Source organism: Periplaneta americana, chromosome 3 (assembly GCF_040183065.1).
Source record: "Periplaneta americana isolate PAMFEO1 chromosome 3, P.americana_PAMFEO1_priV1, whole genome shotgun sequence".
NCBI classification, from domain to species: domain Eukaryota; kingdom Metazoa; phylum Arthropoda; class Insecta; order Blattodea; family Blattidae; genus Periplaneta; species Periplaneta americana.
Genome location: NC_091119.1, coordinates 101,520,485 through 101,538,930, shown reverse-complemented (window position 1 = coordinate 101,538,930; position 18,446 = coordinate 101,520,485). Strand labels below are relative to the sequence as shown.

The 18,446-nt window shown below is 34.6% G+C and overlaps 1 protein-coding gene and 2 long non-coding RNA genes across 10 annotated transcripts in view; 2 read left to right on the top strand and 1 right to left on the bottom strand.

The window, feature by feature from the left end:
• The window catches only part of LOC138696333 (tudor domain-containing protein 5-like), a 141,959-nt gene that overhangs the window by 69,862 nt on the left and 53,651 nt on the right, over window positions 1-18,446 (top strand). The window lies entirely within an intron of this gene.
• On the top strand, window positions 2,486-9,394 carry LOC138696334 (uncharacterized). Of its 3 annotated transcripts, XR_011331336.1 has the most exons (7): window positions 2,487-5,328; window positions 6,182-6,372; window positions 6,572-6,630; window positions 6,779-6,838; window positions 7,574-7,635; window positions 7,738-7,867; window positions 8,209-9,394. It is a non-coding gene; the product is annotated as an uncharacterized lncRNA (long non-coding RNA). The 3 variants fall into 3 exon arrangements; XR_011331335.1 differs by having other exon boundaries at window positions 2,486-5,493; window positions 7,574-7,867; XR_011331334.1 differs by having other exon boundaries at window positions 7,574-7,867.
• LOC138696335 (uncharacterized) lies at window positions 11,587-13,144 on the bottom strand. Its single transcript, XR_011331337.1, has 2 exons — window positions 12,700-13,144; window positions 11,587-11,943 (listed from the first exon to the last, which is right to left on the bottom strand). It is a non-coding gene; the product is annotated as an uncharacterized lncRNA (long non-coding RNA).

Genomic DNA, 18,446 nt, shown 5'->3' with positions numbered 1-18,446 from the left:
ATATTTGTTATTTACTAAGAATTTCCCAATGAAGCAGCTGAATACAAAGATTAATACCAAGATAATCTGCTCTTGTAACAAGCTGGTGTCACTTGACCTTGAGCCTGCTGTCTGCGTCAGCATGTGGTATTATGGCTTCTACATCCTCAGTGAAGTATAGTTAAATACAAGAAAAGAATAATGCATTAGTCCAACAGCTATTGATCTTAAATGAAAGTTTAAAATAATTTAATTAAATAGAAAGTTTCCTAAGCAAACAGATGCATAGTAGTGACATCAGGCCTACTTTGGCGAGTAACAGGAAATGTTTAATGTGAAACAGAATATACAGCAGTGGGCGGGATCACACACTGAGAATCGGCGCCAAGCAAGCCTCATTTCAGTCACATGCTATTGTTTACTCTAGGATTATCCTAACAGCAAAAAGATTATATTTGAGACGATCATTCTCCCATGATCTACTTTCAAGGGAAGATTGAGCCTTTCAAATGTTTCCTTCTCAATCGTGTAAGAACTGTGAACCAACATTAGATATTCACAAGGAGAAGGATTTCCTGGTCATTTGGTCAGAATTGCGCAAGGCCACCACATAACACAAGACAAGGTACATACACGCATTATTATTGGAATGAAACTGTCTTGGAAATCAAACCTGAGTTGCCGAATTTGTAGCTTTGGATACTACTATACAGAGTGTTTAAAATAGATTGTAAGAACTTTCATGGGATTGCAGAGCAGGACATTTGGAGCTACTTAAATAGGGAATGCATATCTGCTGAATCTCTTTTCAGAGCTACTTCATTGTAAAAGTTCTAACCCCTGCAGATAGGCAAGTTGCTTGAAATTAAATACTCTTTTGGTGCCTGGTAATTGTGTCTGTGCAGAAAATAACAAGCAAACATTAGTGTCTCTAGCTTCTGATTATATTATTGGGAGGGACACTCAGATTTACTCCAAACCTTATCTGAGAGACCAGACAGTCATCCTCATCAGACTTGTTCTGCATTACACTTACTTGAAATCAAATATATACCAATAAGTATTTTTCTGTCCTTATTTATTTTTATTTTGTCATTATTTTAGGATCTCCATTGGTTCACCTAAATTAGAATTCGGATTTTGTATGAAAATAAAGATAATTCACAAGTACTAATTACTACATTAATAACTGCTATTTATTTGCAATGAGTAGACATGCTATTACACTGATCAAAAACTTCGTTGTTAACTTGTAAATACAATACGAGGTGTGATCATTAAATTTCGAGACTGTGTCTGCTGAGGGCGAGGGGATCATGTGATTGGCACACGCGCACAGCAGTGACACTAGACAGTCTTGAAGAGACGCGACACAAAGTTTCAAAGCCCTATCTTTATTGAGACCAGTGTTACACAAGGTTTTGTTAGCACATGCATCTGCGCATTTGCGAAATCATGATGGACTCGAAACTAGAGCAGAGAGTCAACATCAAATTATTCGGGAAATCGGTAATTGAAACCCAAGGAATATTGAAGAAAGCCTACGGGAATGAAGCATGAGTCAGGCAAGGTGTTTTGAGTGACATTGCGTTCCAGAAATGGCAGAACATCGCTGGAGGACGACAGAGGCCAGGTCAACCACACATGTGCAACAGTGCCGAAAATGTCGAAAAAATTCGACAAATTATGCATAATGATCCTCACGTCCATTTTGAACATGAACGACCACAACTGTGGACAGAGAACAAATGGATGCTTCATGACGACAATGTGCCAGCTCACAGAGCTCTCGCAACACTTCAGTTTTGCACCCATAACAAGATTGTCGTCATTCCTCATCCCCGTATTCACCAGATTTGGCCCCCTGCGATTTTTTTTGTTTCTGAAGATGAAATTGAAGCTAAAGGGTCACCATTTTGACGTGGTGGAGGAGAGCCAACTCGAATCGCAGAAGGTGCTTGACAGGCTTCAAGAACGCGACTTCCAGGAGGCATTCCAAAAATCGTAGAAACATTGGGATCAGTGTATAGCTGCCAAGGGGACTACATTGAAGAAGATGGCAGCAAAATTTAAATCAGGTAATTTTATTTCCATTTATGGGAATTTAATGATCACACCTCGTAGTAACATTGCCCTGTTTAATAGTAAAAGGAAAAATACTGTTTTCAGTCCCGAATATTTCCAAACACATATTTCCTTGCATCATTCTTGGAAACTAAAATGTTGCAATCTTCCAATGCGTGTTTGTGATGTGACACGCTGTTGCATGGTTGAGAATTTTTTTTCAGTCATAATTGACTGCAGGTAAGTCCTGAGTCTGCGTAGTGTACTGATGCTTCTTTCTGTCTTACAGATAGATATATCAGTAAAAGCCGGACAAGATTTTTCCATATTTCTGAATGACACCTGACTCTTTCATCATTGACCTCAAAGTTTCTCTAGCATCATTTAAGCAAAGATTGTTGTTCTTTCGTTGGAACATCTGTATTTCCACTTTTAATTATGCTGCGTTAGCACCTTATCCTGAAATAAACATATCGAAATTTTTCCCTTTTATCAGAACATTTTGTGGAAGAACTTTCGTTATACCATTTTGATTGAAAAATCGGTTTTGAAGTCCCACCACAGCAGTGTCTATTACTTCAAAGTATTGTTGTTGATAGTATTCTTCATACGATTGATATGCATGTGACTCAGACTGTTCCATAAAATTTTTGGTGGCTTCTTATGCCTTGGAAATGTTAACGGTTTCCAACCAAAATACTTAATCTTCTCATTGCAACCTTTTAAAATAGACTGCAACTTTGCATTAGACCTGAGTTCGTTTAAACCATCAACAGATGCAGTAAGACCTGCCATAGTATTTTTCTTCCCCTGGAAAGACTTGTTCAGAAGTTCAAGTATATCAATTACCTGCTTCCCCATCAACAAACCAAGATATGTCACTCCATTTTCAAACACACTGAGTAGATCTCTGGCTCCCTCGTAACTTTCTTCTGACACTCATTGTTTTAAAGACCAAAATTCATACTTTGTCAGAATGTCCTCTATGTGATCTTTGGTAGATCTGTCATGTGTGACAGCGGTGTGATCCTGGCAGTATTTTCAACTGGTCCTTGGACTGCTTCTCATGGATGTGGGTGATTACAGATTTAATTTTTTTGTTAGAAAATAGAATTCTCAACTGATGCCCATTTCATAGCACATTTTACTGTTCTAAATGAATTACAGCTCTCTTTCATAACGAAGTTACAACAATGAGCAGCACAATGCACATAACTAACTAAGGACTATTAATGTACTTACTGGCTTTTAAGGAACCCGGAGGTTCATTGCCACCCTCACATAAGCCCGCCATTGGTTCCGATCCTGAGCAAGATTAATCCATTCTCTATCATCATATCCCACCTCCCTCAAATCCATTTTAATATTATCTTCCCATCTACGTCTCGGCCTCCCTAAAGGTCTTTTTCCCTCCGGCCTCCCAACTAGGACTATTAACGTATAAAATTAATAATCAAAGGCTGTTTGTCAATATTATTATGATAATAATAATAATAATAATAATAATAATAATAATAATAATGATGATGATGATTTATTTAACCTGGCAGAGTTAGTCTGAACACCTTTATTGATCCCACTCATGTTTTCAACTCCATCATAAGGCTGTAATCCCAAGATTTGCCAATGGTAGTTGTATCTAACGACAGCATCACAAATGAGTGATGCTATTGCTTCACCAGTGGTTAAAACAGTTTGTAAAATTCCACAAAACAAAGTTGGGATGCACTACCCTATTACTATGCCTCCAATTCAAAACATATTTTTCGTCTTCTTTACTGAGTAAATTAGTTTCTCTCAGAACTATTTTTCGGAAGATTATTGGGTGGGGGATTCCTTTGCCCCCCCCCCAGGTGTGATGCCTATGCAAAGGAAGAATGTGTAAGCAAGAATTAGATACATTTGGGGTGTTGTTGTTTGCAATAGTGCTCGAAAGTGGAGGTAATACATCCGCATTGTCTCTTACACTGAGTTTAGACTGTGTTGACAGTGCACATTGAATATGTCATCATTGCTCATTCCTACTTCAGGCCAATAAGTACTGCATCTTTGTTGTTTAGTAGTACAGTCATGGAAAATAATAATTTTAATCTTTTTGGTATTACTGTGGACAGCACACTTACTTGGGCAGACCCAGAGCCTTCTTTAGTTACAAGCCGGGGCCATACGTCGGCAACACTGTAATTAACTGTCATCCGGAGGCTGACCGTACAGTACACGTGTTTGTGCTAATGCCGATTTCCAATGCAAATTAATGTTACAATATAAGTGTGTGTCGATGGAATTATGTTTGCGGTCGTACCAAACGTTAATTGTTGATGTATTATAAACTAAATGCGTGTTGGTGATAAAAAAAAACAAGACAATAAATGAAAATAAAATGGTTGCAGTCTTTGGGAATTTTTACGGTTATGGATGACAAAGTAATTGACTATTCTATTAAATATTGTATAACCACATTTTTATATTCTTATTTGTGATTTGTGTGTATCAGAATTCTAGTCAAATTGTTGGGTCTCGCCTGCTATATCAATAAAGTTACGCCGTTGGTTTTCAAAGTCATTGTAAACAGCTGTTTTGTGATCCCATAAATATTGCAGTTTTGTTGAAGATTCGGAATGCCTGCTATATGTCAGAACTATCTATAATTTGTACATGCATATAATCGCTTTGTTGGTTTGGTCAATGTTACTTATGTCCCGCCCACTATAGAGACATAGGCCAATTTTACACATATTTAGTATAACTTGTTGCTTCTTTGACAGGTTAGGTTTGGTTAGTTTAGGTTTTTGTTATAGCCTACCTTGCATATACGATTATAGCGCAACATTGGCAGTGATAAAAGTGAAATATTCGTTCAGTGGGCGTTGGATACTCTACATTCACCCACTTGATATTTACAGGATTTAGGGCCTGTACTACGATCGCCTGTTAAAGCTCCAGATTCGTATACTCCAGTTTAGCAATCTGGAAGTTAAATATTTTGTTCTGTACTACCAGCGGATTTTAACTGCAGGATTGTTATCCGGATGATATAGTAACATTTTTATTACGTTGGCAATGAAGTTACTGAAAATGTAGTGAAATTTATTGCGTTGGTATACCTTTCCCCGCGTATTTCATGTTAATGTTCCGTGTTTATATGGTACTATTTATTTTGAGGTTTTATTGTAAGCATTATTGTTATTATTTATTATAATGCTGAAGCTCCAGCCAAGAAAATAACAGAGTGAAGAACAGAAACTTACACATACTGTATGAAGAAACTTTACATGGAAGCAAAAGGTAAGATTTTAAAGGTTATGTTTCTTTTCGAATAGTAATAATTCCTACAATATGATAATATTTTGGTTTTAATTAGTAGGCCTAAAGAGGACGGGTGCGGGTTCCAGCAAAAGTGCGTTTTTCTCCATAATCATTGTTTTATTCATGTGTAACTGCACAAGAAGTGTAGGTGGCAATTATTTTTGTATTGTAATTAATATTAAGTGTGCTTTCAGTTTGTTGTATAGCCTACATTATTAGTGAATAGGGCCTATTTCGGTAATTTTTTTTAGAAATAATGTACTCACGGCTTCAAATCATGGGTCGAAGGCATAGTAACTCGTTTAAAAAGAAACGTTCACTGATACTGATAATAATGAATGCTGTTTTTGGCCTGGGATTTCTAACCAACATTAGTACAGCAAGGTACACTGTTCCTAGCAAATTACCAATATTTCAGTATGTTAGGCCTACGTATTTTACTGTTAGTAAATGGGCGGATATTTTGTATTAGGCCTATAATACCATTCGATCACAGATAGGGCCTAACATTATTTTTTAAAAGAACAGCATGATGTGGAGAGACGTTTCCACTAAAATGCAATATCTGTTGCTGCTACCAGTTCGACTATAATCACTCACTGTAATGCACATTCAACACCTCGTAAAATAACACAGAAACAGAAGATATTCAGTTTTTTCCAAAGTTTCTATGTACAGTATAGTCATGTTTGATATTGTACTGACAATCGTCCATTAAAAGCTCTTGCTTATTTAAGTATAGAAACTTAGATAAGGGAAAAAGAGAATTACAGTATATCTTCTAATGTTGTAGGTTGCATATGGAATTAACCTAGTTTTACTTCCTTTTTAGTAATATAGAATGAAGCATGGGAAGAATATAGTAACATCAGCACAAATACAAGGACCTGAAAACAGCTGAGAAGCAAATTTGAATTCTTGGAAAAGAACACAAAGAAAATTGCTGCTGCAGAGAGACAATGCAGGCTACAAACAATTGGAGCCCCTCCAACTGAAGCAAAACCAAATCCAAACTTAGCCAAGGTAAGTGATTTAATTCTCCTATCAATTGAGTGATTTCTCAGTTATTTTTATTAATATTCAATGCATAAGTTCACTTATATGTTAATTTATACAATTATTACATAATAAGCAGAGGAAATTGTATAACACAAGTTTGAATTCTTTTTATTTATTTATTTATTCATTCATTCACTCATTTATTTACTTACTTTTGTTACAGCCGAAGTAGTAACTAAACCAAGTTCCACTGATACCAGTGCAGCTAATAACACGAATGAGGTTAGTGTGTAAGGAATTAAGAGTCAGAAGAAGAGATGATGAGCTTTAGAGATAAAAGAAAATATTAGATTCTTGAAAATTGTTATACAAATTTAATTTAATGTCGTTATTACTTTATAATACTATTATTTCTATTATTACCATTCAGGTTCACAGTGCAATTCTTTAGTTTTTGAAGTGAAACTGGACATCCCAACAATATCTCCAGGTAATTTGATTTATACTACAAAACATTCTTTCACATTCTACGTATGATCCTTTTCCAATCTGAAATAGCTGTAACATGTAAACACATTTTCAGCCAACATGTTGAAAATAAAACTAACACACATACTATATGAAATCTGCAGCAAGCAGTAGATAAATTAGATGCAAAAGTTAAAAAAAAAAAAAATGTTAAAATATAAATTGTACGTAATGATGAAATGGTCACAAGAAATGGATGTCATAAAAACTAAACATCATTGTATTATAATATTATGTGGGATTTGAGTGGGAATTTGAAATTTATAAATGTAGGCCTAAAAATAGAAAGTACACTAAACTGAAGAATTTATTTTGAGATTTCTCTGTAATGGGTTTGTAATTAGATTAGGCCACATTATGTTAAGTTATATTTCAATTTTACCGTGAGGATTCTCATTTTGAAACTTGTGAATGATTTTTTGTGTACAGAAAAACTGAACAATATCTTTTCATAAGGTAAAACAGAAACTGACTACACTCTATTTACAATAGAACTATTTGCTTGGTTTTCTCTCTCTCTTTTTTATTGCAGCTTCACTTTCTTATTGTTAAAAATGAGTTTGGATTAATAGCACGTTAGAAAATACAATACTGTTACAGCTGCTGACTTTGAAGTGTCCACACATTTATGATAAAACATCATCTTTCTCCAGAATTAAATATCTTATGAATTAATTCCACTCTTAAAATATTACAGAGTCAGCTGGTGCAGCAGGTGAAGGTCTTCCACTGTACGGGTATTTACACAGTGTAATGAAAGTAAGTTTTAAGTGAAATTACTGGTTTATTCAGTGTAGGTAGTGTAGGCTAAACTCAGAAAGATCTGAATATAAGCATATATCCCTCTCTTAAATATTTCAGCTGATAATGGGATAATAGCTGATCGAGTTACACCCCAAGGATGCTTAAAAAAAAAAAAAGAAAGAAAGAAAAAGCAAGCCCCTGAGGAATGCATTAGCCACATTGAAAAATCTTTCTCCATCTGTGAACTGTAAGTTTAATGTTGACTTACTTTTACTTGAGATGTTAGAAATTCATGAACTTCAGTACTATTACAGTGATTTCTTTAAAAAATACATTAGTTGAAAGTTGGATGCTAACATTATAACAAAGAATGATTTGAAATAAAAGTAAGTCATGTCCTCATGTTTGGAAAGAGATGGGGTTTGGAATATCAAAAGTAACATTTGGAGTTTTTACATTACTTTTTCCTCCTCTTTAATGGGTGGTCCATCTACAAGGACATCTTCAATTAGTGGCAGAAAGTAAATGCTACAATAATCACCCATTCTTTATGTTTTAACAAAATATATGTTTAATTTTGTTGACCAGATTTGTTTGACCTGGATGACTGGGAGATTACTTCTTCTCATCCTTCTAATGGAGTGATAATCTCTTGCAGCTGTTCTTGATCCCTGTGGTCTCTGGCCTCTGCTTTATCTGCTAGTCTTCAGGATTAGGTTCGAGTCAGGTGATAATTATTAACTAATCTAAGGTTTCTGGTTGGGTTCGGGTCTGGTTCAGATCAGGCCGAGATGGGCCGGGCCTAAGAATTATGGCCCGTGCAGATCTCTAACATATGGGGCTTATAGCTGAAGTTGGCTCTGCCACAGTTTTCCAAGTTTTGTGTATTTGCATATGTATTTGTGTTGTGTTTAATTACAGTTACTATGTACTCTTATGTATTAGCCTGTATATTATTAATTTGTAAATATGACATGTACCATAGCATATATAATGAGACAGTGGATGTAATACATGATTATGCTTATTGTGTCTCCTGAAAAATGTCGTGTTTTGTTCACACAAAATAAATAAATAAATTTTAAATTTAATTGCAGCTATAGTGCATCTCTCTTGTTTTAAGTACACATTCACAGAGTACCTGAATACAATTGAAGCGTCAGCTGGAACAACATTGTAAGTTACAAAATTTTCATTCGGTGTGTTTCCGTGTAATAATGTTGTATGTCATGTTACCTTGCTATACTCCTTGGCTTGCAACTGTCCATCAATGCAGTACGTGAAATTTGTCCACTCAAAAGTTTGCTACCCTCATAAGAACAAAGTTGTACGCATATACACATTTTTGCAGCTCCTGTAAATTTTACCAAATATAATTTATAATGTTGTTCCAGCCGACGCTTCAATTAATGTGCCTCTTGAAAAATGTTGTTTTACCATATTTTGCTTATGTAAAATAAATTTGAATTGCAGATACAGTGCATTTTTATTGTTTTAAATAGCCTACAGTGTACCTGGTCATAATTTTTAAAATGTATTTATCAAACCTTTGTGTTTGAATCATCTTAGCCTGTTAAGACATCACTGTGAGGGATCCAAGCAATAAAATATATATAAAAAGTAACGATATGAATATGTTTGCATACATGAATCACTAGGCCTAGCGTGAATGAAACAGCTCCCTTGCAAAACATAAATGCCAATTCCAAAACTTTCAGGAAATGAAGAAAAACTGTCACGTCTAAAATTTAATAAACTGTTACAGTTTGTTAAATAATAATAATACTGTATATAGCAAGCATATCTTAAGTCTGATTAATGAAATATGTTAGGCCTACTCCTTCTGGTGAGCGATATATGCAAGGAAGGAGAAGGGAACTTGCCACCCTACCACATTATCTCCTGACAGTTGTCTCATGAGCAGACATCGGATTCTAGGGCAAATGCCTATTTTGTTTCTTTAGGAGAAAAGTAAAAATAATTATTAATATTTGTGTTTCATGGAAATTGAAAGGTATTCAAAGAGTTTTATAGTGCTCTAAAATGCCCTAAAACGGTTATTAGAGCCTAATTTGTTAATATTCGCCTAAAAATGCCTAACTCACTGTAAAGTTTCGCATTTTACTCTTACTTTTTATAATTTATACATGCATTCACTGCGAAATTTAAGGCATTTAAAAAGTGGAAAGTTTGCTTCACACCGGCCATGAAACCATTGATAAAGGAAACAAAATGTTTTGAATCTCACGACACTCGCAATAGATTTCACCGAATTTAACATGTTTGGAGGCATAAATGCCGACAAAGAACCAACCTTAGTTTTGAAGCAGGCAACAATCACAACATGTGCTGCTACTGATTCAGAGATATTCTATACTATAAAAATGACTGTTTTCGGTCTGAAACCGATTAGCTGTACTGCCCTTCAGAGTGTCATAAAATCACAATTTTTGGAGAAAGAGTGTTTTTGAAATATTTATGAAAAGTCGTAAAACTGCGAATTAATAGGGTAAACCATTACAAAATATTTAAAAGAAAGGCCCTCCTAGTGTTAACACTACCAGGAAATGCAACAATAAGTGGAACTTTGTATTTTTGTCCAATTGAATCTCAATAACAACGGTTCATTTGAATGCTCGTTAACAGTTGCTCTTTCCCTCACCTTATTTGTGTTGAGAAGTTTTGAGCGGTAGGGCGTTTTCCTGTGAAGTTTAACGCGATAATGCCGAAAAATATAAGTGCAAAATCTACATTGATCCGGCAATGGCTAACAGAATATTCAGAATTCACTTATGATGGAAAAATAATATTCTGCAAGATTTGTAGCAAACAGGTATGTAACAATAGTTGAAATATATAAATTCTATTAATTTTAATGAGTAGGCCTATAATATTTATACATTGACTGAGCTATCCTGAGGTATAATTCTTTTTAAGACCACTACACTTTAACCTTTTGAATTCTCCAGTCAAACGTATGTACTCATAATATTCAGTTCTTCCTTACAACTTTGATAGCAATTGCCGGGATGATATTCTTATATTCTAATTGCTTAGCTGGCAGCTTTTCACGCTACTAATTTAGCTTCTTCTGCATGAAAGCGTGTGTGAAAGCAGTGAAAGATTATCTGAATGACTCACGAGTGAAAAACGATATTGCCTACATAACATCAAACTTTTCTTTCATACCTGCAAGCATTGAACAATTAGAAAGTGAAAAACAATCTCTTTGTAGCCAAATAGCAATAGTAAAGGAAGCTCAAGTGAACATACATTCTGCTTTGGGCGAAACTGGGAAAAAAGTTAAAAATAAGTGGGACAACGTATTAAATAAGAATGTAGGATTTTCATTGTTGGAAAAAGTATCAAGAGTGATATCGGGGGAAAGTGTAAATGTTCCAGTAAGTATTGATGTTTCTATTGTACCTAATTTAAAATTTGCGCCTCTCACATCAGTTTCGGTTGAAATAAGTTTTTCTGCTTTCAAAATGATTCTCAGTGACAAAAGGCAAAGGTTAACTGTGGAGAATTTAGAAAAAATTCTGGTGGTGTACTGTGCAGATAATTATAATAAAGTCTGAGCATGGAACTGAATTTCAATAACTTAAAATGAGTAATCTTGATATCAATAATCATTATTTCATTAGTTTCAATATATTAAATTTGTGCAGCTCTGTTTATAAATACAATATAGTATTCTTTTTTAATGTTTAAACATACTTTTTTGTGCGTATTTTAGTGTATAACTAAAAATTTCAGTGAAAGAAATAAGTATGATACCTTGATGTGCCTAAAATGCCTATTTTCATTAAAATAGAGCCTAATTTTACAAATTTTGAGCTTATTTTAGGCGCCTAAAACTGCAATTTTTAGTGCCTAAAAATCCGATGTCTACTCATGAGTGATGCCTTATTGGTATTCCAATCTATCTTCGGAGAGTTGACTAAACAACTAGCAGACACAAAATGAAACAGTTCTAGGAAAACTTTAATCAAGACCTATAATATATACATAAAACCTGTATTAAAATACTATTCAGAAGTATTCGTAACAGCATCAAAAAGAGACAGAATCCCTTGGGGGGGGGGGGGAAATAAGCCTTGCACTTAATTACTGGAGCAAATAAAACTACTCCCAATGAAGCATTAAAAGTCATCACTTCAATTAAACCAAGCAGCAAATGCAGCACTAGCTCGATTGACAACAGTTCCTGCTGTAACTTCGTGGACCCCACAAAAATCTCCTACTGTTGTCAATGTTCTCCCAGTGGCATAGAATCTCAATACCAGTAGTAGTTGGTCCATTGGAGGTAAGGCATTATTTCTGGAAAAATGTATAAACAATGAGATTTGGTTACAACTTTACCGGTAAATCTTTACAATAGCGTTACCAAAAGAAGGCAAGGACTCCCTACAGGATAGCCTGGAAGAGAGAGGTTTGGATGTAGTTTTGACATTTTTTTTTAGACAACTGTAAATATATGCAAATCATACTAACCTGTCACTAACTCGATCTTACGAAAACTTGTCTTTTCCCTTTAATTAGTAAGAAAACACAGTAATGAAATGAATGTGTTGCCCTTCCCTGCCGCCTACTCTTCTATCTCGATAGAACGATCCCGCCTACCCGTACCTCTCCACCGCACTCCACTTTCACAGCAACTTTCCACCTTTATTTGGGAAATTGGTGTCGGCACTCAATTTTTCTTTCGTTTATGGTACATATGACTTGACTAGAACCCAAATATGTGAATACATTTGTATCGTAATGTGGTAACGCAATTGTGAAGAAATGGTAGTTTACCATATAAAGGATTTTGATATATTATATACTGTTATTATTTTTTATATAAAAGTATTTTGAAACTGTTATTATTGTAAGTTACCCTATATTATTATATCAATCACCTTCATACCTTGTAAGGGCAACAGAACACCTGTATGAAGCAACATTCTAACCTCACTTCTACTGTATTACAGGTTACTGTACTTCAAAGTAATTATTATAGTGTTATTATATACAAAATATTGATGTAATACCTACCGAAATAGTGTAGCTTATTATTAACTGTGTACTTACGAGCTGTGTCTTGTTTCAGTTGATAATTGATTTCATGTAGTAGGTATCGTTATTCGAAACTGTCTAAAAAATTTCTCGTCATCCCATTCTTCAAAATTATTTGGACGGGGCCTAATTCGTTTTGCTGTTCTGATATAACGAAGCATCTGCTCCAGAACTTATCATCAGAATCAGTATCAAAATTAAATTGATCCTTCAAATCACCAGCTGTACAACGTGCAGCCATCTTGATTTCAACACCGAGTTCCAACCTCCGGATAACGCCAATCTGCTACTCTGCCTCCCGGATTGCTAATCTGGAAGTTTAGCCTCCAGATTGCACATAACCAAAAGTCGTAGTACGCAATTACAACCCAACTTCCGGATAAATATGCCATCTGCCGGATAAGTTTAAACTAGAACTTTATCCGAGAGTCGTAGTACAGGCCCTTAAAGTCCACTGAGTTTACGCTAATTGATACGTACATGTACTTAATAGATAATGTTGCGTTTTGTTACGTATTATGTTGAAGGGATGTGTTTTCATTTTTTCATAGATTGTTTTACTTGGCTTAACTGTATTTACATCCTCATACTTTTATTATAATAGGAATGTCAATAGTTTCTTCTGTTTACATTTTATTTTAGGCCTATTTGCATAATTCACATTCTTAGCTTGTTTTCTGTAGTTATATTTATTTAAAATTATATTTTAAAAAGTTTATAACAAATAATTTAGGATAACAGTATTGTTATGGTGACTGGCCAGGTTCAAACTAAAACTGGCTTCCTGGACATCTGAAATATTTATAGAAAAGCACGACATAATCACATGAAATTAAAATGCATATGATATCCTACACCTTTCATGTGAGAGGTGAAACAACATTAAGCGGCAAAACATTGTCAATTTACTAGCCATATAATGGTTAATTGATTGGAATAGGGTATTGCGAAAGTACGTCATTATTTTATTTATTTTTGGTACAAGTAACATTTCTTTAAGTATTTATTTATTTTCCCTTGTACCATCAATAAAAAAACAAGTATGTTTTTATTATTTTTTTAATTATAAGTGTAGTTGCTACGACACATGGGCACACAGCACTTTCTAGGCATCTGAAATATTTGTAGAAAAACACGATAGATAATCGCAGAAGATAATATTATAATATATCCTAAACCTTTCACAGATGAAACACCATTAAGTCGCAAAACATTGTCAATTTGCTAGCCACAATTTTGTTAACTGAATGGAACTTAAGAATACTACGTCTTTATTGCATTATTGATTTTATTATTTTCGGTGCAAGGAATATCTTTTTTATTTATTTATCTATTTATCTTCGTACTATCAATAAAAACATGTTTTTTTTTGTAATTATTTTAAATGGCAGCCTTTGTATGTAAGTAGCCCACTTACGCCGTATTCTGAAGTATAGCTAATTGATTGCAATAAAACACTATTTTCGAACACGTAATAATTTACATCACTTCTCTGAATCTTGATCTTACCTTTGTGCATGAAGGAATATTGAAAAAAATACGTGTTACGTATAACGAAAGCAATGAGCAAACACAATATCACTCTAAAATCTCCCGCCTCCACTCTGCGTTGCCAAACCTACCCATGCCCCGGCTTGTAACTAAAGAAGGTTCTGGCAGACCATGTTGATTCTGTTTGTAAAAAATTGTCAAGAGTAATATTTCTTCTGCGAAATTTGAAAATGTATGTTCCGAAGAATTACATTAGAGTTGTCTATTTTTCTTATTTTCATAGTATACTTTCTTATGGACTACTTTTATGGGGTAATAGTTCTCACACTAATAAGGTACCTATGTTACAAAAAAAAAGCTATTAGAATTATAACTAATTCATCAATGAAGGCATTTATCAAGCCCTAAATTTCTTCAAAGAAAATTCACATATGTTGACACGTAAGAATGATGTTCATATATGTTGTTGTTGTCTAGTGCCTTGCATCTGGCAATGAAACCATTAGCAGTCGTGCTTTCCAATACTTTTGAACTGTAGTTTCTTCTGATCTTAATGCTTCACAGGTCTTCAAGTGATCTTCATTCATTTCTGCTGGATCGTTACACAGGACACATATTGGTGAAGCTGAGATACCTATTCTGTAGAGATGACTTGCTAGACAGTCATGATTTGTCAATAGTCTGAAGGCTGCAACTGCTGTTTTCCTTGGTCTCTGGGGGATTATATCTGGGTTGGAAAGTAGTGTAATCCATTTTTTGTCTTTAGCATTTGATTCTATTTCTTGTAGATATGAATGAGAAAATTTTGTAGTGATCAAGCATTTTATTGAGGAATATGAGAAATTAAATTTAGACTTTAGTTTTATTGTTGTGCCTTTTTTTGCAAGTGTGTCTGCCGTTTCATTCCCCATGACTCCACAGTGTGCTGGAATCCATTGGAGATGGACAATGTTATTAACTTTTTGGAGTTGTGTTAGCATTTTGTAGCATTCTCTTATTTTTGTTGACTTCTTTGTTGCATTTGAACATATTCCCTGAATTGCAGCTTTAGAATCTGAAAGAATTACTGCCTTGTTATATTTATTTAAGGGAAGATTTAATAATTGTCGGAGAGCAATGTGTATAGCCTCTATTTCACCATCATAATTTGTTGTGTCTCTGCCAACAGAATGATAAAAGGAAAAATGTGTACATGTAACTCCAGCTCCAATAAGGTTTTCTGTGATGTTCATATATGCAACACCAGAAACTGTGACCTTTTTGACATACCTAAGTGTAGGCTAACTAAAACAATGAATAATTATCTTAGTATGTCTTTAGTCTTTAAAAATAGCAAATAAATTTCCGACATATCTTTTTAATCGGGAAAGGAAGTCTTTTAACTGACTTGTCTCTGGTTGGTTAATCAACAAACCATTTTATGAAATTAATGAGTTTTTTAATGTCAATGCTGTTGAGAGTTTTTGAATTAATTTTATCGTTTTGTTGTTTACTTTTTATTACTGACTTTGTCAATTGCACTATGTTGTGTGCTCTGACTGTAAAAAAAAAAAAAAAACGGAGTAGGGACAGGAGAAAACTGTTACATTTCATTTGTTACGAACTGAGACAGTTTAAATGTATTTCAAATCAGAAATGTTAGTTTATAACACAGAACAAACAATGTACAGTATTTTATGCACAACAGATGCATATTCTGAAACATGGGCCTCTAAACCATGGCTCTGAACATTTGTTCCTTCAGGTCAATAAGTATGTGGAGCAGTGACAAGAGAAGAGCACAACATGTGAGTTGTTTACATTTCATTTATTATGAACTGAGATATTTTAAGTGTCTGTGATGCTCTACCATAATAGAGAAATACTGGACAGCAAGAGTGCTAATGGCTTCACTGCCAGGGACCAAGCATTAGACAAAAACAATAACATAATAGAGAGTGATTTATATAGAACTGACACATTTCTTTCATTAATTGTTTCAAAACGAATTGTGCTAGCGACAACTTATTGTACCTAAAATGTAGAGGAATTTTGGGAGATTATTTACCTCTATAGCAAATGTTGAAAATGTCCTCCATCCTGCATAAGGCACAACTCAACACGTCGTTCCATGTTACTGGCCATTCGTTGGAGGACTCTGTTGTTAACTTGAATCTCCTGTGTGATGTTGTGCTTCAGATCATCCAATGTCTGGGGACGTGTGGCGTAAACCCTGTCTTTTAAGTAACCCCATAGAAAGAAGTCCGGCGTTGTCAAATCCGGAGATCTCGGTGGCCACAGGTTCCTGGAAATTATTCGGTCGTCACATAACCGGATAAATGGAACCATGCTTCATCTGTGAACCATGTGATGGACAATATGGCAGGATTTTGCACAATGAACGACTGAAACCAACGACAATAATTCAATCTTTTATCCTTATCTGGTTCCTGTAGCTGATGAACAACCGTAACCCTATATGGCTTTAGGCTCTCTGACACATTGAGTAGGTGTATCCTGTCTCCTGTGACAAACGTCTTAATGATTTTTTGGGTGACTGCTCCAGTCGTGCTCTTACGTCAACAACAACCGTGGGAAGCCTAGATGAACGATGCTTGCCCTTTTCACTCACCAGAGATCCAGTTGTTTCCAATTTGTTTACCAGTCCCAGTATTATGTTTCTTTTGGGAGGATTGCGAACACCAAATTCTCTCTGGTATGCCCTTTGAGTAGCTGTAATTGAATTCGTAATCCAGTATTGCTTCACAAGGAAGAATTGTTGATTTAATGTGTACTGCATTTTCACATTGACACAAAATGTCGAAAACAGCTGCCAACAATAGGAATAAAACATAAACATCTGCGCATCTAGTGACAAGGAATCGAAACTCCGGAACATTCTGCTTAATTTGGTGCTAAAATTGGGTCATTGAATGAATTTCCAACGGAATAATTAAAGAAAGAAATGTGTCAGTTCTATATAAATCACTCTGTATTTTAAGTGTGTTACAAATGCACGACCGTAAAATATGGGCCTCAAAGCAAATACAAGAATTGCTCTGAACATTTGGTTTGTACAAAATACTGTACATTGTGTTGTGTTGTAAAACCAATATTTCCGATTTGAAGCACATTTAAAGTGTTTCAGTTCGTAATAAACGAAATGTAAACAGCTCACTGTGTTGTGCTCTTCTCTTGTTGCTATTCATACTTATTGGTCTAAAGGAGAAACTAGCAATGATGCACTGTCAACACAGACTACAACTCAGGATAAGAGATAATGTGGATGTACTACCCCTACCAGAAGCACTATTGCCTACTACATTAACTTAAATGTAATGTACCTAATTCTCGCCTACAGTATTGTTTGTTGTTTCTGTACGAACACAGTTATCAAGCACCAAAAGGACCTTTAATTTCAAGCAAGTTGCCTATCTGCAGGGGTTAGTACTTTGTTGCTGTAGCTCTGATAGACATATATTCCCTATCTCAAATGGCTCCAAATGTCCTGCCCTATAACCCGATGAAGATTTTTACAATCTTTTTGAAAAACACTGTATAGAAGGAAGATAATTTCAAATAAAGGTAATGGGACAAACTGTTTTAAAGGTTTAAGATTTGATTATAAATGTTATATCTTAATTATTAATATGTTGTCTTGTTAAATCTGAGGTACATTTCTTGAATAGTCTTACAATTAGATAAATTTTTCATTCCATCAGATCACTTCATTGTTTGATATTTCTGACATTATGAGGCTTCCATCTTTAGGATTGTGTTGTTCATGACTCAGAAGGATTGTCTGTAATACTTTATTGGGTTCAAACATAATAGACCCAACAGGTTTTCAGCAATAAAACCCTAATTATGAACACTAAAGTAGTTCTGAAATATTAAAAGTACTAAATTCCAACATATAGTTGAATAACCCAAATTCTAAGTATGATCTATTGACATATGAGAAATTAAAATAGTATTATGGCTCAACAATATTGTTGCCATACAATAACTTCTTGATTGAGAAATTTAAAATAATTCAAAGTAGGTACAGTATATGAATTGTATGATGCATAATTTTTATGTTGGAAGATAGAGCATTTTTGTAATTTTAAAACATGAAGCAACCAACAAAACTGTGTTGGCCATCTTTGCCAAAAAGAAAGAATGAGTGTTGAATTTTCAGTATGGTAGAAATGCTCTGCAACGATTTATTTAAGTGGTTAGGGCCAGTACATTATTTTCTACCTTTGTAAATGTTCACACTCGTAATTTCAAACCAGACTCAGTTTTGT